Source organism: Rhinatrema bivittatum, chromosome 1 (assembly GCF_901001135.1).
Source record: "Rhinatrema bivittatum chromosome 1, aRhiBiv1.1, whole genome shotgun sequence".
Taxonomy (NCBI): domain Eukaryota; kingdom Metazoa; phylum Chordata; class Amphibia; order Gymnophiona; family Rhinatrematidae; genus Rhinatrema; species Rhinatrema bivittatum.
This window is the reverse complement of record NC_042615.1, coordinates 722,912,108-722,936,613: the sequence shown is the minus strand read 5'-3', so window position 1 is coordinate 722,936,613 and position 24,506 is coordinate 722,912,108. Positions and strand designations below refer to the sequence as shown.

The window sequence follows — 24,506 nt, the reverse complement described above, 5'->3', positions numbered from 1 at the left end:
GAGCAGCTCCTGAATAAGGTGGTTCTCGTTCAGACCAACAAGTCGGAACAAATGGGGGAATGAGGTCCTTCACTCTGTCAGGAGGTGGTCTATATTTAGTCATGGGCCATCAACAACGGCATCACCCTCAGGACAGTGTATCTTCCCGGGGTGGACAACAGCTTAGCGGATGCCTTGAGGCGAGCATTCCGGCTTCACAAATGGTCCCTCAGTCAAGAGGTAGCGAATCAGGTCTTTTGCTCCTAGGGGCCCCCAGACATAGACCTCTTTGCCTCCTTGGAGAGCAGGAAGGTGGGACTGCTTCTGCTCTCTAGGCCGGAGGAGAGCGGATCGATAGCGGATACTTTCTCGATTCACTGGGGCACCAGGCTGCTGTATGCTTATTCTCCCCTTCCTCTCATCTTGAAAACGTTCCAGAAGCTTCAGCAGGATTAAGGCTCCATGATCTTAATTGCCCCTTTTGGCCCCACCTGCCACCCCGCAAAATTGGGTTTTTTTTGGTTTATTTTCTTTTTTGCGAACTCTGTTAGACTGAAGAGGGACCCCGTGTGGATGCATGGTTAGCGACATGCTCAATATGCCAGTCAGTTTCTAGAAACTTTGACAAATGTTTTCTGTGCCGGGCTCCATTGGAAGCTGTCACCCATGTATGAGGACTAACATCCTGCTGACCTTGGAGAACACCTGTTACTATGTTAATGGAAAGCAACTCTGCTTTCCATTAACATAGACAATGAATAGTATTAAATACTTTGGTGTTGAGTTGTCTGGAGAATTCAAGAATACAACCTAAACATAATTATAATAGAATATTAAATTACAAACAGATGGAAAGTTCTTCCTATTTCACTGAAGAGGTAATGTAATATTGTTAAACATGGTAGTTTTGACCCAAATATTACACCTGTGAAGGAGGGTCCCTGAAAACCCTCCTTAACCAGAGTTGGACCGGAATATTAACTTCTCCCAGAACAAGCAGGATGGTAGTCCTCACATATGGGTGACGTCACTGGACGGAGCCCTATCACGGAAAACTTTGTCAAATTTTCTAGAAAGCTTTGACTGGCACACTGAGTGCACTGAGCATGCCCAGCATACCATTATCCCTGTGTCCCCAAGGGTCTCCCTTCAGTCTTTTTTTTTTTTCCATGCTGCAGTTAGGATCACTTTCAGGAGCTCTGTGAGAAATTTCTCACAACTTTTCCTCATGGAAATACTTGATTGTATACTTCACAAATAATTTTTCCCTACACGGGTCTCCCTTCGTGTACATTTAATCAACGCTCAGTGAGTACTATGTCCTGTTTTTTGGTCGGTTCCTGTCACCTCACTGTTTCCCCGGCTTACCAACCGAATTGCGGCTTCCTTTCTCCCTATGTTTTCATCCTCAGTTAGCCCCACAAAGCCTGCGAGTGTCCTCCTGCGATCCTCCACCAGGTTATTGGGGCTAGTGGGATAGGGACGTCCACAGTTACAGTTGCCACCAGGACCGCTGTCGAGGCCATCGATGCTCTCATCCCATCCATGCCTCCATCGATTCCCTTGGTGCCTTCGTTGCGGTCAATGCCCCCATCGATACCGTCGGTGCCTCCATCCATGCTGTCCTGCTTTCATTGATACCCGCATCTATTCTCTAAGTGCCATTGATATTTACATCGATGACACTAATCCTCTATGAATTCCATCGAATCCCTCATCGATGCCCAGGTTGCCACCAATGCCTTCAATGCCGCCATTGATACAGTCAATACTATCTGAGCACCTAAACGCAATGCCCTCTACTAAACAAAATGCTCCATACTTCAGGTTCTTAACCAAAGCCACGTATCATCCTAGGACACTAGACAGTGCCAGGAGCAGTGCAGGCATGGTGACAGTCCGTCACCACTCGCCATCCAAGACAACGAGGGCATCCACCTCGGCACTGGGGAAAGACTGGGCTGAGCACCATGGCAATCATCGTCACCGGCACTGTGACTGTCCACCACCAACGCAATCCAGGACATCGGTGGCATCTTACTCGGTGCTGGAGAATGACCGAGCCGAGCTCCGAGGAATACTTATTCCGCACCGGTGTCAATGTCCATTGAGCCAGTTGCGAAGCAGGGCCCGGGTTCATGAGTCCTGTGCTCCTCTGCACCCAAGGTGTTCCCCCACCGGTGCCGGGTACTGAGCCACCACAAAATAATGTGGAAGCGCCAGTAACGCCTAGCTTGTCTCCTCTGTAGCTGCACTACCTTGCCAGCTTACAGAGTTGAGCCGGACGTTTACATCCCTCAGGCTGTCCCAAATACATTAGCTGATCTGCTAGACACAAGATCCAGCAGACACTGCCTCAATTGCAAGCCTACCTAGCTACAGCTCTCGACGTTTTCTTGCACAGCAGACAGATGCGGGTAAGACTTTTACCGCTCACACTCCTGCAGGAGACCAGCTGATATCCAGATTACATCAGCTCCACCAGTTGGACAACCTCCTGGTCTCTCAACCTTGCCGGCTATCAGAGCGGCCATCCCACTTAGTACCAGGGCTTAGGGTACAGTCCCCCGAATGCTACAAAGCATGGGGGGGGGGGGGGGTAGTTTTTAATCCCACTATTTCTTCTTTCAACAGAAAGCAGATGCTCTCCGCCCATTCTGGACCTCAGAAATGTCAACAACTTTCTTCAGGAGGGACAAGTAAAATGGTGTGTCTCGTCACTGTGCTTCCCTTACCGCAGTAAGTGGGTTGCCTCTCTCCTCTAGTCTTTCTATGTGCTTCATAGTGAGTCAACAACACTCCAATGCCAAGTTCTGCTGTTCACACTAGCTTCGACAACTTGTGTATTTCACCAAATGCCTAGCAGTCACTGCTGTTTCTCTACATAGCAAAACATCATTTACATTTTTCCTTGCATGGACAACTGTCTAATAGGAGTCAATCCAAGCAAGGAGCTCTAAATTCTCCACGACTAACTATAAATCTACTACATATCCCTGGGATTTCTGTTTAACTACCATAAATCCCATATGGAGCCAATCCGCCCCTGCCCATCAATTCTTTCATTGATGGGCAGGGGCGGATTGGCCTATCGGGGGATCAGGCATCCCCCAGTGGGCCGGTCGCTCTAGTCGCGTGGTCTGCTGAGCGCGGCCATGACAGAGCAGAGCTCAGCAGACCACGTGGTATCTCCTGGGCCAGCCTGGGCAGTGAAACCCCGGGCCAGTCGTCATCGGGGGGCTGAGGCTATGTTCCATGCGCGTAGAAATGTGTAGAAATTTGACAGGCTCTCGCATGATCCCCAACCCACTGATAGATGGCGCAGGCAGCTCCCTGGCCGCCTTGGAGGCTCAAACACATCGTACAGCGGCCATGTCACAACACCAACTACAAGAGGTATTCCTGGGGGAATTCAGTGCTAATGCGGAATGCAGATTTTGTGCAGAATTCCTCCTTCCCGCAGATTTCCTCCCTCGCCGGAAGACTATTCAAAACCAGAAGTACAGCGGACATCGCGGGACAGGCAGAAAATAGCAGAGGAGAGCCTGGCATGCCGCGAACGGAGCGTGTCCCACGGCATACACTCCGTGGCGAAGATGAAGGCCCGGCGCGCCATTCGTGGCAAAACGGGAAGGCTCTCATGTGCCGCGATCAGTGCGCCCGGGCCTTCATCTTCGCCGCAAACGGAGCGTGCGCCGCGAGACACGCTCTGTTAGCTGCATGCCGGGGTCTCCGCTGCTATTTTCTGCTCAAGGCGAAAAAGGAAGGCCCCCGTGTGCCATGAACGACGTGCCAGGCCTTCATCTTCGCTGCGAACGGCGCACCGGGCCTTTATCTTTGCCGTGAACGGCGCGGGTCCCGCGGCATGCCGCAGTCTTTTTTTTTTTTTTAATGTAATGTTTATTAACCATTTTCAAAGTATAAAAACAGTACACAGATATGTAAAACTTGCACTGCCTGTCCCGCGATGGGTGCTGTCCTTCTGGTTTTGAATAGTCTTCCGGTGAGAGAGAATGTGGGGAGGGGAGGGCGAGAGAGAGCAGGAGGGTGTGAGAGAGAGCATGGGGGGGGGGGGGGAGATGCCGGTGAGAGAGAATGTGTGTGTGTGAGAGAGGGGTGTGACAGAGAGCATGGTTGGTAAGAGGGGTGGGGAGGGTGTGAGAGAGAGCATGGGAGGTAAGAGGGGGGTGGGTGGGGGGATGCTTGTGGGTTTCAGAGAGAGAGCCTATATGAGGGGAGAGGGATGCCGGTGAGAATGTGTGAGAGGAGAGGGAGTGTGGGGAAGTGCGAGAGACAGCTTGGTAAATAAACTTTGCCAGCCTTGACTTTAGCAAATGTCTCCACGTCCCTTGCCCTGGGTGAAAACAATTTAGTTTTTCCTTTTCAGCTAACGCTTCCATACAAGAGCATATGTGCCAATAAAAAGGCTCGCCGCCCGGGCGTAGAACGGGTACAGTTGCTAGTTTAATATAAGATTTCTAAATTTCCCCAAATGCTCTTTAATTCCTTTAGTGGAAATGCTAAAGAAGTTTTACCTAGACCTTTTGAAGGTTTGTCAAGATATTTTGATCTATTTCATAAACCACTGTTGCAACAATGTGTGTAAAAAGGGCCTTTCTTCTAATAGTATTAAATGATAAAAAAAAAAAAAATAGTGCCTACAAATCAGAATTGTTAGCATAATACATGAAATAAGACTAATGATACTAGGTAAATATTGTAATGAAGATCATATTGTATCACTAAATTTTTAGTAGGGAAAAATTGTATGCACATGATAGGGCTGGACGGTGAAAGGGAGAGAGAAATTAAAGGCTGTTTCAGTATTTAGGTGAATAAAAGAGGGGGAAAAATGGTCCAGTGGGTGGTGCAGGCAATTGCTAAGAGTGGATGTGTTTGCAAGAAAAAGAGGAACAGCAGCAGAGCTGGGGCTGCCTGAGAATGGTAATGCTGATACAGTGGGAATAGTGTGTGTTCGGGGGTGGGAAAAGGAAAATTAACTGGAGAAAAGAACTGAGGGAGCCAGGTAAGGACCAGGAGTCTGAAAGGGCTCATATAGTACTGTTGGGAGTTGTTTTGCCTGGCTGGAGCTGCAGGCTACATTAGAGTATGTATTACTGATTTTCTTTCTGTGCTTCCTTGCTTTTACCATGTGCTTTGTGAAGTTTCTGAAGTTTGTGTGTGCAGCTTGAATTTTCATCTGCATGTAAAGGGAGGGATAGATACAGGAAATAGAGGCTTAGTTTTATTATATCACTGGTTTCCGGCTCTGCACAGACATTTTATACGAAGATGTTAATCTATCATAATGTAAAGTTTCTTTTGGTTTAAAGTGTCCATTTTAAAAATATAGAATTTTAATTCAGGAGGTAATTTTCACAAGGATTTAAGTGCATAAAACTGGGTTTTACACACATAAATGGGCTTTTGAAAATTGCTACTTTTATGTGAATAACTCCTTTGGAAATTCACTCCATAGGGCTGAATTTTCAAAAGGTTTTATGCACTTAAATGGGCTTTAAAAATTGCTATGATAAATGCTACTTTTATGTACATCATTTTGAAAATTATTTCCTTTTGTTTTTCTCCTGTTCTTAGTTATTTGGGTAAAAAGCTTTTTGATTCAAACCATTAGCATTTTCTCAGTGATTTTAAAGGTTCATGCCTTTTTCAGCCTTCTCATATTTCCATGTTGTGTATGTGGGGGAAATACAATTCGGATGGAGTGTTTTTCTGGTAGCCTGTTAATTCTATAGGGTTTCACGTAAACTAGCAGCAAGTTCAATGGGAGCTCTGCTGCTTAGATTTTAGGTACCATTTTATTAAGCAACATTATATAATTGGATTCATAAGTACAAGCAATCATTGTGTTCCAGCTGACTCTGCTTGAAAATGGCATTGATTAGAGAGTGTTAAAGTTGTTGGCATGGTACAATTAATATTTTTGCATGAATTTGAATATTTCTTTAGTGTATTGGTATGAGGAAGAACCTGGTGGTTGGAGTAAATGCTTTGTTCTTGTAAGCTTAGTAATCTTCTTTTATTGATTTATAAGCTTTTTTTTTAAAACTACTTAAAACAAATCAATTGAACTAAGCAGTGCACAGTAAAACAGACTTTGAAAATAAAACCAAATACAAAAATTGTTTTTAAAACAGATAAAACATAAAAAATTAAATCTCAAATTTGCAAAAAAAAAACTCCTGAAATAACATTTTTAGCTGTTTACGAAAAAGTTTTACATCTGAGATCAGGTGTAAATGTCGTGGCAAAGCATTCCATAGCATAGGACTGATAATGGGGAATGCTTTACACAAGTTTCAACTAGGCGTATATGCTTAAAAGATGGAATGTCAAGTAATCATCTTGCAGACACAAAGAAAGACATTTTTAATGAGCTTAAAACAAAGATGAGAAGGACTCTCCCCTTTTTATAGACTTAAAAATGAGGATTAAGATTTTAAACTTAATTCTCTTTGCTACTGGGAGCCAGTGCAACTGAGAACACATTAGTAAAACACACTCTCAAAGCTCGCTAATCATCACTAACCAGGCAGCTGCATTTTGTAACAGCTGTAAGGTATGTAATCAACATTTTATTTATTTATTTTATTTATAAACTTTTCTATACCGTCATTAAGTTATTTCACCATCACAATGGTTTACATAAAGGCACCAAAGGATATTCATGGTAAATTGGTATAAATTACAAGTTATACATGTGCCAACGTGGAACGGTAACAATTTTAATAATATAGCTATATGATGAATAAGGCTTAAATGTTGGTTGAAAAATGGTAAATCAATTCAAGTCTAGTGTTAAAATGTAGTTTGTGGTGATTAAAAAAAGAAAATGATTCCTTGGTTTCCTCTTTCTCTTTGTCTTTATAAAAAGCTTGTTTGAAAAGCCAGGTTTTTAGATTAGCTTTAAATAGCTTCAGGTTACTTTGCAATCTAAGTTCGAGTGGTATGGAGTTCCATAGCACGGGACCAGCCAGCAACAGGGCTCTCTCCCTTACTTGAGTGAGGCGCACTGATTTAACAGAGGGGACAGTTAGTAGTGCTTTATTAGCTGATCTTAAGTTTCTGTGTGGTACATGTACTCGAAGTGCTGTGTTAAGCCAGTCGGCCTTTTCGTCACGGATTAGTTTATGAATTATACACAGAGCTTTGAATTGTATTCTTTGTTCAATAGGTAACCAGTGTAGAACAACAAGTGTTCCTGTGATGTGGTCTCTTTTTTTTCTTGCCTGTTAATATTCTCGCGGCAGAATTTTATAGTATTTGTAGTATTTGTAGCGGTCTAATGGTAGCTTGAGGTAATCCTAATAGCAGAGAGTTGCAGTAGTCTGTGCTTGCGAATATCATTGCTTGTAAAACTGTGTGGAAATTGTTCAGAGTTAGTAAGGGTTTCAGTTTTCTGAGAACCATTAGTTTGGCGTAACCTTCTTTTAGTTTCTGTGAAATGTGTTTCATGTTTAGTTCTGGGTCAATTATTACTCCTAGGTTCCCAATTAACACAGATTTACTGTAATCAAAACAAATACCTGGAGAATAGTTGTGAAATCTTGAGTTAAAATAACTATTGGAAAGTAGGATAAAGTCCTATAACAAACAAGATGGCAGATTCAATATTGCAGATAAAGAATTATTAAAACCAGGATGAGAAAATACTTTAAGAACATAAAAAATTGCCATACTGGGTCAGACCAAGGGTCCATCAAGTCCAGCATACTGTTTCCAACAGAGGCCATATTAATCTTAGTAGGTTTTAATTAATTTAAATTTACTAAATGACCTTTAATAAGTAGCAACAGTAATTGGTAGTGTAAGAAAAATTTGTAATGCTCTCTATTCAGCTGAAGAAGATGAAATGAAGTAGCTGATTATATGGTTGACAATATTGACAAAACGTGATGCTTGAAGCTTATTTCTGAAGACATTTCTGAAGCATTTAAATCTTCTTTATATTTCTATGCTAGATCAGCAGCTGCTATTTTTTTAAGTCATATGAATTCATACCTGTAAGTGAAGACCTGATAGAAATTGTCAGATGAAATGTAATTTAATTTTTTATATTGCCAATTTGTCAGCCATGTAATAAGTTTCTAAAAGTTTCTAAAAGTGTTGCTCTGCAGATTAACTTGAGCCTTCATCAGCTGATTTCATAAAATTCTATTTTTTCTTCTCCTTTCTGGAAATGATGTTGGTATTTCCATCTTTTCAGCTGCTTGAGTAGTGTACAGAAAAACATCACACATTTCACACTTGTTTGTTTTTTTTATAAAGCACTTATAAGCCCATGAATCTTTGACTTGCTTGAATTATACTAAGGATTTTGTTGCACTGGAGGTGGATTCTTGGGCTGAGGTGGGGTTGACGCAACCCGTGGCAAGGGCCCACGGGTCCCCACCGTCAGCAGGTGGAGTAGGCTGAAGCTAGAGGCCACTGGAGCTTCACCTATACCAGCCATGTTCCCCTCGGGTTGAGCCTTTGGGTGCCGGGGTTGGCAGGCGGGCCTCTAGATAGTAGATGGTTCAGCCCAGGGACAGCAGCCAGCAGCTGGCGTAAGTCTATCAAAGACAGGTTGCAGAACTGGAACCCAAGCACCAGGGAACAAGGAGCAACTGAAGGTGCTTGAGCAAAGGAAGGCCGAAGTCTTGAAAGACAACATCCAGAGAATAGAGGCAGAGGTATTGCTGTCAAACTTAGATGGAGGCTGGCAGCCAATGGAAGCTGTGGCAAGCAACGTAGAACTCTGGACAAGAGTCTATAGTAAGGTTATCCGTAGCAATGGTCAGGCACAAAGAAGGCAGGCGAGGACTGACGTAGCAGAGATCAGGCACAGAGAAGGCAGGCGAGGACTGACGTAGCAGAGGTCAGGCACAGAGAAGGCAGGCGAGGACTGACGTAGCAGAGGTCAGGCACAGAGAAGGCAGGCGAGGACGGACGTAGCAGAGGTCAGGCACAGAGAAGGCAGGCGAGGACGGACGTAGCAGAGGTCAGGCACAGAGAAGGCAGGCGAGGACGGACGTGGCAGAGGTCAGGCACAGAGAAGGCAGGCGAGGACGGACGTGGCAGAGGTCAGGCACAGAGAAGGCAGGCGAGGACGGACGTGGCAGAGGTCAGGCACAGAGAAGGCAGGCGAGGACGGACGTGGCAGAGGTCAGGCACAGAGAAGGCAGGCGAGGACGGACGTAGCAGAGGTCAGGCACAGAGAAGGCAGGCGAGGACGGACGTGGCAGAGGTCAGGCACAGAGAAGGCAGGCGAGGACGGACGTAGCAGAGGTCAGGCTTGGAGATAGTCACAAAGCAGTCAGGCAAAGTAGGGTCAAAGTCCATGAAGTCAATCTGAAGCAAGGAACAAGGTAGGAAAAAGGAACCAGGAACAATGAGGAATCAGGAACACAGGCAGAGACTAAACTCTAGTAGCAACGAGCACTCTATCAACAGGGAACCAAGGAGACCTGTTGCAAAGGCAACGCTTAGGAGCGCTGCCCGAGCTTAACTACGCTGAGGGTGATGACGTCAGCATCCTGGTCCGCAGCCAGGTTCCAGCCGCGGGCCCTTTAAAAGCATTAGAGTTGCGCGCGTGCCTAGGAGGGGGCGCAGTGCTGTCGGCGTCTCTCTGCGGAGCAAGTGGAGAGGCCTGTTTGGAGTTGGAATCCTGGCTGGAGGTCCCAGGCAGGATCAGGGACACTGGCAGGGGTCCGAGGTCGGAGCTGGCGGCAGACTGCTGCCAATGACTGAGAACTGAGCGCTGAGGTCCAGCTGGGAAGGTGAGAGGGCTGCCCCGTGGGCCTCCCGCAGCGGGCAATCATAACAGGTTTTGGTTCCTAAAGCTTGATTGACATGATCAGCTTGATTAAGAATGCACAAAAAATATCAACTATGTAAAAGCAGACTTTGTGATCTTGCTTTGTTCACAATATTTTATAAGACTTTTCAAACTTCAGTGATTTGTAAGTGTAATGCTTTGAAGGCTTGTGTTTTTTATGTCCACCTTGTATCTGTGTGGCTTTTCAGTGAAAATTTTAAAGTAGTTGTCAATAGTTACCAGTGGTTAGTAGAGCCAGCAAAAAAAGTAAAGCATTTTTTGAGCTATCCCGAAGAAGCTGATCATGGCAGCATGCACACAAGCTAAATTAAGATCATGGGCTAAACATGGTACAAATTTTGCAAATTCACTTAGTTGTAAAATTCAGACTTAACACCTTTGTATTTTCCAGCCTTGCTGGCCCCATTGTTGTACCATTTGCCCCTTGTATTTCTAATGTTGATGCCATACTTCAACAATGTGTCACAAATTTTTTAGCTTAAAGCTTTCTCTCCATCTTTCGCAACACATCCCTGTTCATTTCTTTCACAAGTATGGTTTGGTTTGTTATTAGTTTCTCTCTCATTTCTGCTTTTTTCTCTTACTCAGGTTCCCTTTGAAGAGACCCTCAGATACCCTTTTATTTTTCCGCTATTCACAACTCTTTTTCTGCACATCATCTTATTTCCTCCTCTCTAATTGATCCAAGCACAATTAATTTGGATCGATCATTTGTTGACCTTTATTACTTGTGACCTTTATTACTATGTAATTCAAATTTGTTTTTTTTTTTAAATTTACCTTGATTACTATGTAATTCAAATTGTTTATCTGGTTATTCATTTCTCTGACTATGTTACTTAAAGTTTCTTAGACGTTCATGGTTCCATGTAATGCCTACAGGCAAGTTTTTTGTTCATTGTAAACCGGTTTGATTTGCATCTAATGCAGGAAGATCGGTATATAAAAACTAAAAATAAATAAATTTCTTTAGCTAGCCCATTACCAGTTTTTGTTGGGGTTTTTTTAGCTATATGAAAGAAATCAATAACTTCCACTGAAAATTTTCCATTGTTGACATGCACATATCAAATTATTTGGCACATTTGTTCGAGATATATCAGGGGTACAATCAAATATTTGACCTTTTTTTATTCTTGAAATGATCTCATCACGAACAGCATCCCCTAATAAACATACAAATTCATTTTGAATTTTATTGTATAAATAAACACGTCCTTTTCGATGGTTTGTAATGTGTTGCTTTAGTTCATGACTGTAGTGACTTATCAGTTCTATAAGGTTCAGAAATATCCCAGCCTTTAGATTCCAATAATCTCATCTGAACTTCTAAGAGGATTATTCTCTGCACAAAATAAAATTACATACAAAATTATTCTCTGTATTTGTCTCCATCTTTCTTTTTTTGAATAAATTGCTCTTTGCAGAGCATCATCAATAAGTCCAGGAGTTTTTATTAGTTTTTTTCCATTGATTTCCACTTTAAAAACTTTTCATGACTGTCAAATACATTTTCATGTTGTGGAATACTATGGTACAAGTGTGTCCATGTTGAAAACGTCTTTGGATTTGCTAATGATCATGTCACTTTTCAAATAAAATGCATGGAAAGCAAAATAAAGATTTGCTTGTTTTAAAATAATTCCATTTTTGATTTACATATTCACTATTAAGATCTTTCTCCTAGGACAAGCAGGATGGTAGTCCTCACAGATGGGTGACATCATCAGATGGAGCCCGGCACAGAAAACTTTTGTCAAAGTTTCTAGAAGCTTTGACTGGTACACTGAGCATGCCCAGCAGGCCATCTGCATGTCCACGCAAGGTCCCCCTTCAGTCTCTTCTTTTCTGTGGTGCATTTGCCACACTGTGTTGGAGCTCAGCTCTTAAGTGCATTTTTTCTTGTCTTCTCCTGTTTTTTTCTCCATCCAAAGGCCGGGTCCCCTTCTCAAGACATTGTCTCCAACTCAGCATGGTAGGTTAATTTTTGACCCTTCTCTGCAGTCTATTCCTGGTGTCACTCCTGTGTCCCACTAGCCATCGTCTGCTTGCCGGTTGTTTTTTCTTCCATGGCGTCATCTGGTTTTTGCTGGTGCCCCCAGTGCCCATGGACCATGTCCATCACGGACCCGCATCCAAGGGTGTCAGCTGTGAGACCAGCTGACCCTCAAGGGCCGTCGTGCATGTCTTGATAAAATAGAGAAACTTTTTGACTTCAAAAAGTGTGCTCCATCCACACCCTGGGGTTGAGGGGAACCGCTGGACATGCTTTCCCTTTCCACTCCCCCAGCGACATCGTCTAAGGACCGTGGAGATACTGACTGCTCTTCCATGGTCTCTCCACTTTCAAGGGCATCGGGATCCTTGACTTTCTTAGCGCCAGGGAAAGACCGGGCCAAGCATTGTGGGAAATCCCTGAAACACAGATACCGGTCACCATCTACATATAGCATCAGTCTCGGTGCGGCACTGGAAGCTGCCGGGCCACTGCTGAAACAACCCCATGGTGAGGAGGCACACCCAACAGGCCCGGGAGTCCCAGGCGTTCCCCACCAGTACCGGGCACCGTGCCTCCTTGGAGCTCCGAGGTAGTGCCGGTGATGCCTCGTCGCTCTCCATCAGTCCTCTCCTCACCGGACTTCCAGGAGGAGTTGGATCGCACTGTGCAATTCTCTGAGCCCTATGGAGCTTTGAACTGTCCCTGCCATCGGCCCCCATACCGGTGCTGGAGCCCACACCATCCATTTTGGTGCCCCTGCTCGAGCACTCCTGATGCCTGAGGGTCCCTCGGTTCACCAATGGCCACTGATGCCCCCCTTGGGTGCGATTCCCATGATTGCATCCTCCGAGGAGGAAGATGCATGCCATCTGGTGACCAGGCTGTCCGGCCTCCCAGGGCCCTCGGTGCCCCTGCTTCCATCGGGACCATCTGCTCCATCTGTACCTCTTGTTCCTTCGAAGGCCCTCGGTGCCTAGGTCTGGGGATTTGCAAAGACCTCACCTGCATAGCTTCCATGGGCACCTCAGCGAGGAGGAAGGTCCCTATGATCCGTGGGGTGATGACTCTTCAGAGTCTCTCTAAGGTTTCTGTTGATACTCTCTCGGAGTCATTGCCCTTGGAGGAAAGGTATCAGTCTCCCCTGTAGGACCTCTCCTTTGCGGGCTTTGCACTGACCATGGCTGAGGCCATCCCCTTCCAGCTTCTCATGGAGGAAGATGCAAGCATATGATTTTAGAGGTCCTCCAATTTGTCGATGCCCCAAAGGAGACAGTGACTGTTTCCATCTACAATATTTTTAAGGATATCCTTCTTCAGATGTGGCAACACCTGATATCCATCGCCCCAGTAAATAGAAAGGCGGATGCCACCTATTTGGTGCCACAGGCCTTGGCTTCAAGAGTTTCCATCTCCCCCACCAGTCTGTGGTAATGGAGTCCGCTTTCAAACGGGCCAAATACTCCCACATCCATGCCTCGACCCCTCCAGGGTGAAAGCATAGGGAGCTCGATGCCTTGAGTAGGAAGTTTTTTCAGGGCACCATGCTCATCGCCCGGATAGCCTCTTACCAATTGTACGTGACTCGGTACAATTGGAACCGATGAAAGCAGGTCCAAGAACTTGTGGAACATCTCCCGCAGCAAGAGTCGTTGTCCACCATCACACAACAAGGTCTCGAAGCATACACCTACGAAGTCTGAGACCACTGCCAGGGTGGCTGCTATGGGCATTGGTGCCTATAGGATGGCTTGGCTCTGTGCTTCCTACTAAAGACCAGAGGTCCAGGAGAAGTTGGCTGACCTCCCCTGTACAGGAGAGTATCTCTTTGGGGAAAAGGTTAGGAATGCGGTAACCCAGTTGAAGGATTACCATGAAACCCTTGAACAGCTATCAGCCAGTGCTTCAGATCTACCGTCCTCTGCACGGAAACCTCCCCCAGTTCTAGGAGGTCTTTCTATAGGCAGCAAAATATTATTCCCCCTGCTTCCTGGTCTCACACACCCCGTTCTGCTTTCAAGGGTTGCTCCTGCCAACAGCCAACTCCTAGACCCCAGCTGGCCCCCAACAGGCCCCAGTTATGGGGTTTTGACTGGGGATGAGGAAGCATGAGTCAGTATGTTGTTCCCCTGTCACCTGATCCCCCAGTGGGGGGCAGACATCTCTGCTTTTGCCCACCTCGGACCGATGGGTTCTCACTATTGTTCATCAGGGATATCGACTGAACTTCAGAGAAATCCCGGAGGACTCTCCCCTATGTCCATCATGGGGTTCATCCATCCTACAGGACATACTTCTCAAAGAGCTCTCTGCTCTCCTACAGGCAGGAGCAGTAGAATCATCCTTTGTCACTTCCAAGGTCAAGGGTTCTATTCAAGGTATTTCCTGATACTCGAGAACTGGAGGCTTGCACACCATTCTCTCTCAGGGTGTTGAACAAATTCCTCAGAAGAGAAAAGTTCAAAATTGGTTTCTCTGGGAACTCTGATTTCCCCCCCCTGCTCAAAAAGAGGGACTGGTTCTGCTCCCATGACTTCAAGGATGCCTACGCCCACATCGCCATCTTTCTCAGAGAGGATGCATCTGCATTTTGTGGTGGGGAAGTCTCACTACCAATACAGGGTGCTGCCATTTCATCTGGCCTCGGCCCCTCACATCACTAAATGCTGGGATGTGGTGGCAGCACACCTCAGACGGTAGGCAGTATGCGTCTTTCCGTATCTAGACAACTGGCTGATCAAAAGTGACTCCCAAGCAGGAGCGCTGGACGCTTTGGCCCTGACCATGTGGGCACTGCAGTCTCTGGAATTTATCAACTACCAGAAGTCTCACCACAGCCTGTCTTCTCAGTTGGCCTTCATAGGAGCCAGACTGGACATGACTCAGGTAAAAGCTCTTGCCCTATCCTCGCTGGCAGCCTTGGTGCGCACAGTCAGTGCATGAGTGCTCGCCTACTGCTTCACTTGCTGGTCAACATGGCAGCCTCTATTCATGTTAACCCATTAGTCTGTCTCTGCAGGCACAAAGCTCAATGGCAGCAGGCATCCCAGGACCTCGAGGCCCATGTCTCCATCACACAACCTCTGAGGGTCTCTCTATCCTTATGGGAGAACCTCTCCAATCTGGAGTGGGGATTTCCCTTCCAGGCTGCCCCACCTCAAATAGTGCTTACCACTGATGCCTCTCCCCAGGGCAGGGGAGCCCATGTGGACAACCTCCACACGCAGGGTCAATGGACCGCTCAAGAAGTTCTATGTCAGATAAACTTCTTGGAGCTTCGGGCAATTTGTTACGTACTTTGTGCATTCCGAGACAGTTTGTCCCACAAGGCGGTACTGATCTGAATGGACAATCAGGTTGTGATGTGGTACATCAAGTAAGGAGTCACGGGATCATTCCTCCTCTGCCAGGAGGCTGTGCAGATCTGGTCCTTGGCTCTGTCACAAGGCATATCTCTGCAAGCAACATAGCTGCCCAGAATGCTAAACATGCTGGCAGACTGTCTAAACTGCTCTTTTCAACCGCACGAGTAGTCGCTGATACTGAAAGTTACAGCCTGGATTTTCCACCTGTGAGGAACTCAGAGGTGGACCTGTTCGCCACACCATTCAACTGCAAGGTGAGAAATTTTTGCTCCCTATTCAGGACTGGGTCTCCTGAATAGGGACCTGTTCGCCACACTATTCAACTGCAAGGTGAGAAATATTTGCTCCCTATTCAGGACATGGGTCTCCTGTACGCATACCCTCATCTTCTGCTTCTCATGAAAACTCTCCTGAAGCTCCAGCAGGACCAGGGGACTGTGATCCTAGTAGTACCTCACTGGCCCAGAAAGATCTGGTTTCCTCTCCTTCAGGACCTGTCGATAAGGGATCCCATCTGCCTGGGACTACGCTCAATCTGATAACATAGAATCAGGGCAGCCTGCACCATCTGAACCTTCAGGTGTTAGCCTTGACGGCCTTGATGTTGAGCGTTTGATACTTCAGCCCCTGGCTCTCTCAGTGTCAGCCAGGTGCTGGTAGCTTCCAGGAAGCCTTCCACTAGGAAGTCTTACAAGTTGAAGCAGAAGAGATTCTCAATGTGGTGTGAGGGGCATGGATTGGAATTATTTATATGCCCCCTTCCCAGATTCTTGGACTACTTGTGGCACCTTTCCGAAGCCTGGTTTAAAACTACCTCTGTCAGAGTCCATCTGAGAGTGATTGGTGCTTACCATCAGGGTGTTGCCAGCACACCCATCTAGGTGCAGCATATCTTAGGTCGCTTTATGTGGGGCATGCTGCAGCTAAAGTCGCCTCTATGGCTCCCTGTGGCTTCCTGGGATCGCGACATTGTGCTGGCACAGCTCATGCATCCTCCTTTTGAGCCTATGCACACCTGTGAGCTGAAATTCCTCACCTGGAAGGTCCTATTCCTGATGGCAGTTACTTTGGCTCGCAGAGTAAATGAGCTTCAGTCCTTGGTGATGTACCCACTTTACACACGATTGTTTCATGATCGTGTGGTCCTTCATATGCATCACAAGTTTCTGCCTAAGGTCGTGAATGATATTCACCTTAATCAGTCCATTGTGTTGCCCACCTTTTTTCCGATGCCCCATTCCCATCAAGGGGAGTGGGTTTTGCATACATTGGATTGCAAGAGAGCTCTGGCCTTCTACTTGGAATGCTCAGCAGGCCATAGACAGCTACCCAGCTGTTCATATCTTTCAATAAGAACAGACTGGGGATAGTGGTGGGCAAACAGACCTTATCCAATTGACTAGCTGATTGTGCATGGCAGAATGAGATGCAATTGGAGTTTCAGCTAGAAACCCAGCTAAAGCTCACTCTGAGAGCTTTGGCGGCATCTGTGGCCTACTTACGGGCAGTCCTATCGCTGAGCTCTACAGGGCTGCAACATAGAGCTCCCTACACACGTTTGCTGCCCATTCGTATTTCGACAAGGATGGTCGACAAGATGGTAAATTCGGCCAATCTGTCCTGCACAATCTCTTCCAGACTTAAATCCAACTCTTCCTACTTAAGGGCCCTCTACTTGAGACCAGCCTGTCTCCCTATGTTCCAACAGTACCTCAGTTGTTTTTGTGCCTGTTGGCACCTTGTTTGGTACTTGTTGGTCTTGATTGTTGCAGGAACAGCCTGGAGCTTGGTATTCACCCATCTGTGAGGACTACAATCCTGTTTGTCCTAGGAGAAAGTGCAGTTGCTTACCTGTAACAGGTGTTCTCCTAGGACAGTAGGATGCTAGTCCTCAGGAAACCCGCCCATCACCCTGCGGAGTTGGGTTCTCTTGCATTTCTTATTTTCTTTTTCACTTGTATTTTTTGCTATGGTACGAAACTGAAGGGGACCTCACGTGGACACATGGATCGTGGCCTGCTGGGCATGCTCAATGTGCCAGTCAAAGCTTCTAGAAACTTTGACAAAAGTTTTTCGTGCCGGGCTGCATCTGATGTCACCCATCTGTGAGGGCTATTATTTATTTATTTCGATTTTTTTATATTCCGCTTTTCGCACTTTTTTCAGCACTTCAAAGCAGATTACATTCAGGTACTGTAAGTATTTCCCTATCCCCAGAGAGCTTACAATCTAAGTTTGTACCTGAGGCAATAGAGGGTAAAGTGAATTGACTAACATCCTGCTGTCCTAGGAGAACACCTGTAAGCATCTGCACTTTTTTCATTAATCATCCCACAAAGAATTATTATCCACCTTCTGATAATGAACTGAGAAAATCAGCATCGTTGCCCTGATCTGGACCATATTCTATTAAACATCTGACATTTATCAGTCCTAAGAACATAACATAAGAAATTGCCATGCTGGGTCGGACCATGGGTCCATCAAGCCCAACATCCTGTTTCCAACAGAGGCCAAACCAGGCCACAAGAACCTGGCAATTACCCAAACATCAAGAAGGTCACATGCTACTGATGCAATTAATAGCAGTGGCTATTCCCTAAGAAAACTTGATTAATAGCAGTTAATGAACTTATCCAAACCTTTTTTGAACCCACTACACTAACCACATCCTCTGGCAACAAATTCCAGAGCTTAATTGTACGTTAAATGAAAAATAATTTTCTCCAATTACTCTTAAATGTGCTATTTGCTAACTTCATGGAATGCCCCCTAGTCCTTCTATTATCTGAAAGTGTAAATAACCAATTCACATCTACTCGTTCAAGACCTTTCATGATTTTAAAGACCTCTATCATATCCCCCCTCAGCTGTCTCTTTTCCAAGCTGAACAGCCCTAACTTCTTCAGGCTTTCCTTATAGGGGAGCTGTTCCATCCCCTTTATCATTTTGGTTGCCCTTCTCTGTACCTTCTCCATTATAACTATATCTTTTTTGAGATGCAGCGACCAGAATTGTACACAGTATTCAAGGTGCAGTCTCACCAGGCATTATGACATTTTCTGTTTTATTAACCATTCCCTTCCTAATAATTCCTAACATTGTTTGCTTTTTTGACTGCTGCAGCACACTGAGCCAACGAAAGTATTATCAATTATGATGCCTAGATCTTTTCCTGGGTGGTAGTTTCCACTATTTTTCCCGGCACTGAAGTCAGGCTCACTGGTCTATAGTTACCTGGATCATCCCTGGAGCCCTTTTTAAATATTGGGGTTACATTGGCCGCGCTCCAGGTACAATGGATGATTTTAATGATAGGTTACAAATTTTAACTAATAGATCAGAAATTTCATTTTTTAGTTCCTTCAGTGCCTTAGGATGCATACTATCCGGTCCATGTGACTTGCTACTCTTTAGTTTGTCAATCTGGCCTACTACATCTTTTTGGTTCACAGTGATTTGGTTCAGTTCGTCTGACTCATCACCCTTGAAAACCATCTCCAGAACTGGTATCTCCCCATCATCCTCATTAGTAAACACGGAAGCAAAGAAATCCATTTTGGCCAAGATGAGGGATCATTAAGTTTAGTCCAATATTCCTGTTTTTTTCATTGTCAGATTCAGCAGGCTTGGATTCATGGCCTTTTTGAAATGTCTCTTGGAGGTGTGTCTCTGAAATACTCTTGTGATGCATCTTCTAAACTACAACTAGCTGGTGTACTCTGTTCAGTGCTGCCTTATGCAGTTATTGTAAACTTTTTTTTTTTTTAATATTTTGACATTTTTTCTTCATCCCTCAACTAATTCTTCTTTTGGTAATGTGCTCCACTTGGTTGTTTTGAAGCCATCTTCTGGTCTAAAAGTGATCCAAGAAAGTTTGAGGATGTTTGACAGTTAAGATTCAATACAAAAAAGTTCAATCTTGCATTTTGGGTTCAGAAATCCAAGGGATCAGTATCCCATGGAGGTGAGATGCTGATAATGACAGATGTTGGGGTGATGAGTTCAACAGCCACTAAGGTGGTGAAACAGTGACAAATTGAGGGCTAGAGCAGAGGGATGCTGGGGTGCATAGGGAGTGCCATAACTGGCAGAAAAAAAGGAGATAATGCTTGTGTACAGGCAATTGGTGAGGTCTTGCTTAACATACTCTGTTTAATGCTGGAGACCATATCTCAGGATAGAGAGAAGCTACCAAAATGTTGTGGAGCCTGTATCAAAAGCCATATGAGGTGAGAATGAAAGGCCTAACTATGTATACCACAGAGAAGTGATTTCCAACCTACCAAATTTTTCCAATGGAAAAGAAGCTGTAGGGTAGAGGGTATGCTCGGGAACTTCAGGAAATATTTCTTAATAGAAAGGGTGGTAGAATGCCCTGGAATGTCCTTGCAGAAGAAGGGATAGAGACAAAATATGGTACTAGAATTCAAAAAGGTATGGGATAAACACTGTGGCAAAAGGATGGAAATGAAGCACTGAGGTAACCTGTTGGCTGGTGCTTCCAAGAAGACATGGGGCTAACCTACGTGGAAAGGAGGTTACAACTTCAGGGGTAGATTTTAAAAGGTGCGCCGATTTTATGATCCACACGTGCATGTGTGGGCAGCGGGTGCCAATTTTATAAGATTATGTGTGGTGACTCAATCGGGCCTCCCTGAGTACCCTCCCGTCTGCTCCAATTAAGGAACAGACTGATAGGGAACATCCCTACCCCCCACCACCTATACTCCCTTTTCCCCTCTCCTCCCACCCCCTAAACCCTTTCTTCTACCTTTCTTTTTTTTTTGTTTGTTTTGTGGCTTTTACTGCTGCATTGGAGCAGAAGCAACTTGTGCATGCTGGCGTGCACTTCCCTGGCACTTCCCTGGCAGCTGGTACAGTGGCAAATGGCCGCTGTACCAGCTGCCTCCAACCTCACGCCTATCCCTTCTCAGGCTCCGGCACTTATTTGCATACTGGGGTTTACGCGCGGGGCCGGGCCCATTTGAAAATTTGCCCGGCACGTGTAAGGCCCGGCCCCGCACGTAAACCCTGTGATTTACATGTGCAGGGTTTTAAAAATCTACCCGTAAATGCTTTGCTAGTGGTTGCGGCAGCTCCACGACAGCATTCTTCCTCTCTTACCTCCTGTCCAGCATTTATTTTATTTTTAAAAATGCAAAATTTGCTAATCCATGAATCTTAGCGGATAACAGTAACCCTGCATAATAAAATCAACGCAATACATACAGTCGACGGCATTTAAGGGAGTACAACACAACAAGTAAAACAATTAAAGAACTTACAAAGACCAATATCAAACATTAAATCTGTAATACAAAAGGCAGAGTACATAGTACCCAGACCACTCTTTCTCTTCTCTCCTGCCTGCTGTTTGTTTTGGTAGATTTATATGTTGCCTCATTTTTAAAAGAAATCACTGGGTGCAAGCTCAGGGTACTCACCTTTGCTCTGGCCCTCCCTTTTCTCAATCGTGGCCCAGAGAAGTGACCCAGTGCTGCAGTCATGTGATGGAGGAAGGGGTTGACGAGTGAATTGGTGCTGAACCACTGCAGCTGTCTGTCCTCCCACAATGAACTGATCAGCTAATGAGAGAGGCAGCAGATGGAAACCATGATTAGGACCCTAGCAGGTGTAGTGGCTGTAGGCCGCAATGTGAGGGGAGCGCAGAGAGCAAGCCGCATGGGAGGAAATAGCTGACCTGTTAGTAGTCAGTAGGGGTGTGCATTCGGATTGACCGCATTAGTGAAACGCAACTCATTTTTTTTTTTTACTTAAAAAATTGATTCGACATAAACGATCGGATTTCCCACATATCGAACATAGATATGTTCGATATGTGGGAAATCGCGATTGTTGAGCCAAAATAAAAATATAAACCCCCTCACCCTCCTTAATCCCCCCCCCCCCCCCGACTTACCACAACTCCCTGGTGATGGAGCGGAGTGAGGACGCCATTTCTGCAATCCTTGGCGAGAAGCATGTGACATCGGCGGCATGTCGAGTGACGCCGGCGTCACGTGATTCCCGGCTCGTTCGCGCCGGACGGCTCGTTCGGCCCAAAAAGAACTTTTGGCCAGCTTGGGGGGGTCAGGAGGCCCCCCCAAGCTGGCCAAAAGTTCTTTTTGGGCTGAACGAGCCGTCCGGCGCGAACGAGCCGGGAATCACGTGACGCCCCCCCAAGCTGGCCAAAAGTTCTTTTTGGGCCGAACGAGCCGTCCGGCGCGAACTCGCCGGGAATCACGTGACGCCGCGTCACTCGACGTGCCACCGACGTCACATGCTTCTCGCCAAGGATTGCAGAAATGACGTCCTCACTCCTCGCTCGATCACCAGGGAGTTGTGGTAAGTCTGGGGGGGGGATTAAGGAGGGTGAGGGGGTTTAAATTTTTTTTTTGCACATATGTACATATACCCAACTCATTGGATTTTTTTTATGTCCATATTGGCCGCAAGTGGGACCCCCTTTCGGACATAAAAAATATGAACATAAAATTTTGCTCTGCACATCCCTAGTAGTCAGTTGTGATCGTGATCACTGCTGCTGCCAGTGGCTTTCTCCTCCTGTGATCGATCTGGAGCCGGTGGTGAACGGGGGACAGGGCCACAATTTGAGAAAAGGGAGGGCCCAAGCAATGGTGAGTGTCCTGAGCTTGCGCTGCCATGGCACTTTTTTTAAAAATGAGGCAAGCAGGTTCAAAGGCCCTCCTACGTGAGCCGCAATCCTGCTGATGACGGCAGGACATGAGGGAGGTCTCTCAATTTTATTAAAAATAAAGAGAATTTGGCAGAATTTAAAATAAAACAAAGGTGGTGGCCAGGTAACAAGATCCTGGCCATCTAACTGACCCCAGCCTCTTGGAGTTAGTTTTTAAGTTTTTAGAAGTGCCATTGTCCCAATGGCATTTCTGGACTTTGGGGTTAACACACCCCCCAAAACATTTTAAAACAAGGGAAGTTTGTTAGTGGATTCCAAAGGGAGACCTGACAGCCCTAACCCAGTTATTGAAAATATTGCCAGAGTAACAGTTTTTAAGAGAAAAATGTGTATACCAACAAAAGATGTTTGACATGACAGAAAATAAGTGGCTCCAGAAAATATTTTAGCTAATGAGAAAAACCCTTTTAAGGTTCAGATAAATAAGAAAATTAGGGGTAGATTTTTAAACATGCATGCACGTGCTACCCAGCGCGCACATGGATGCGTGATTTTATAACATGCATGCACATTTATAAAATCCAGGGTGGTGCTCACGGGGGGGGGGGGGGGGGGGAATGAGTTTTGCAAGTTTCGCACAGCGATGCATCGCAGCCTTCCCCGATTCCCTATCCCCTACCCTAACCTCCCTTCCTTATCCTATCTACCTTTGTTTGTTTGTTTTGGTTTTTTTTAACTGTTGCTCCTCCAAAGGAGCAGTAGCCAGTTGCGTGCGCTGGCACCCTGCCAGCGTGTGCTTCCTCGGCAAAGCGGCAAATGACCGCTGTACCAGTGCCTCAAGCCCCACCCCCGGACCGCCCATTTTATTCGGCCCGGCTCTTGTACGCATAACAAGGGTTACGCACGTGGCCAGGCCCCTTCTAAAATGCATGCAGCGCGCGCAAGGCCCAGCCACACGCATAACCCTTGTTTTTTTACATGCGCCGACCATTTAAAATCAGGCCCTTAATGTTTATAAAGCATCTATCAACACTTAAGCATCCCTAAAAAATTCAGAATGTCATGATGACCAAGGGAATTCCAAAGCCATTGCCGGGGGTTACATATAAACTGCTTCACTAGCAATAGGTGAAAAGGCAGGTATAGCATCTCTAAGCCGAGTTAAAGCACAAGCATGATTAAATGTATTAAGCACTGTGAAAAAGCTATAGAAAATTTCCCCAAGGTTCAGCATATTTGCCCTAATGGTTTAGGAGAGCTGGCTGATGCTTAGTAAGGAAAACTCCATCCAGTAATAGGAGAAATAAGAGCTAATGACATCACAGCACATGGATATAGGGACACTAGGAAAGACAGTGACCATTTAGAATTTGGCTGAGAGCTGAGCTGAAGTGTCATGGAGAAGGAGTGCTGCACTAGTGCTTTTCTCACAAGCTGTAAATGTTGCTCATAACATTGTAAAACCTGGCAGGGAGCAGGGGAGTTCCAAGATGGCTGACTGCGTGGTCAGAGGGGAAGTTCTTTCTTGCTGCTCTAAGTTTCCAGGTCTGTACATTGATCTGGCAACGATTACTTATAAAGTTACTTTATGGGACGAAAAAGAAAGCCAAGGTTTGTCTCTTACCCCGCGACCTCTCCTGGGCAGCCTTTTTCGGGGCCCATGGACACCCATGTCTCCCGCAGTACTCCCTTACCAGGAAACCAGCTGCTGGAGAGAGGAGGGGACTTTGAGCTCCCCTCTCTCCCTGGCTCCTTGTCACCCTTGAGCCCGGTGCGAGGAACGCCTCCTGGCAATCCGGCGGATGAGAGAGCCACCTCAATGGCTGTGGAGGCGCCAAGGACCCAAACTGTTCAGTCGGCCGATTCAGTGGGGGACAGTGAGGTGGTGGAGGAATCTGCAAGCCCAACGGCCATCTTTGGAGGCGCGGATAGGAGGAGACAGAGACGGGGAAGGAGAGGGAAACTTTGGAGCTGACCAGGAGTCTATATGGACTGAATTAATAATTCCAGAACTGCCTCCTGTCCAAAGACCGGGTGAGATATCTTTACTTTCGATTTGGGATGCAATAGCTGAGTTTTGTGCTTCTATAACAAAACAGCTGGCACCTATAGTTAAGAGGAGTAATGAAATGGAACAGAAAATACTATCTCTGGGTAATACAGCAGTGGATTTGAACCAACAAATATCTACTATTAGAGTGCAAACAACTTCGATTCAGCAGTCTCATTATTCATTGGCTAAGGACAATGCTAATTTAGCACTTAAAGTGGAGATGCTGGAAAATAATGCCAGAAATAAGAATTTGAGGATCATAAATTTTCCCAAAGTTCCTCTTGTCTCCCCACGGGATATGTTTAAGAGATAATAGAAATTTTGAAAATTCCTGAAAATGCTATCCCTCCAACATCTAAGGTATTTTATTTACCAACACATAGAAGAGAATTAAGTCAGCAAAGGGATGGAATGGAAATATTACAGCCTGCGGTTGTTCCACCATTGGACTTGACAGCAATAATTGAAACATTGGATTCAGACATTGCAATACCTGCGACACTTATAGTGTCACTAGTCCTTGAGCCAGATCGGGATTGGTTATTGAAATTGTTTTTCAGACATAGACTAGAAACCTTTATGCAATTTAAAGTAAATATTTTTTCTGATGTTTC

The 24,506-nt window shown here is 45.6% G+C and overlaps 1 protein-coding gene across 1 annotated transcript in view; it reads left to right on the top strand.

The window, feature by feature from the left end:
* The first annotated feature begins 4,914 nt into the window (after window positions 1-4,914).
* The window catches only part of IL31RA (interleukin 31 receptor A), a 201,815-nt gene continuing 182,223 nt past the window's right edge, over window positions 4,915-24,506 (top strand). Inside the window, exon 1 of the mRNA XM_029619639.1 lies at window positions 4,915-5,005. The gene's annotated coding sequence lies outside the window, so the exon portion shown is untranslated. The remainder of the gene's footprint in view (window positions 5,006-24,506) is intronic.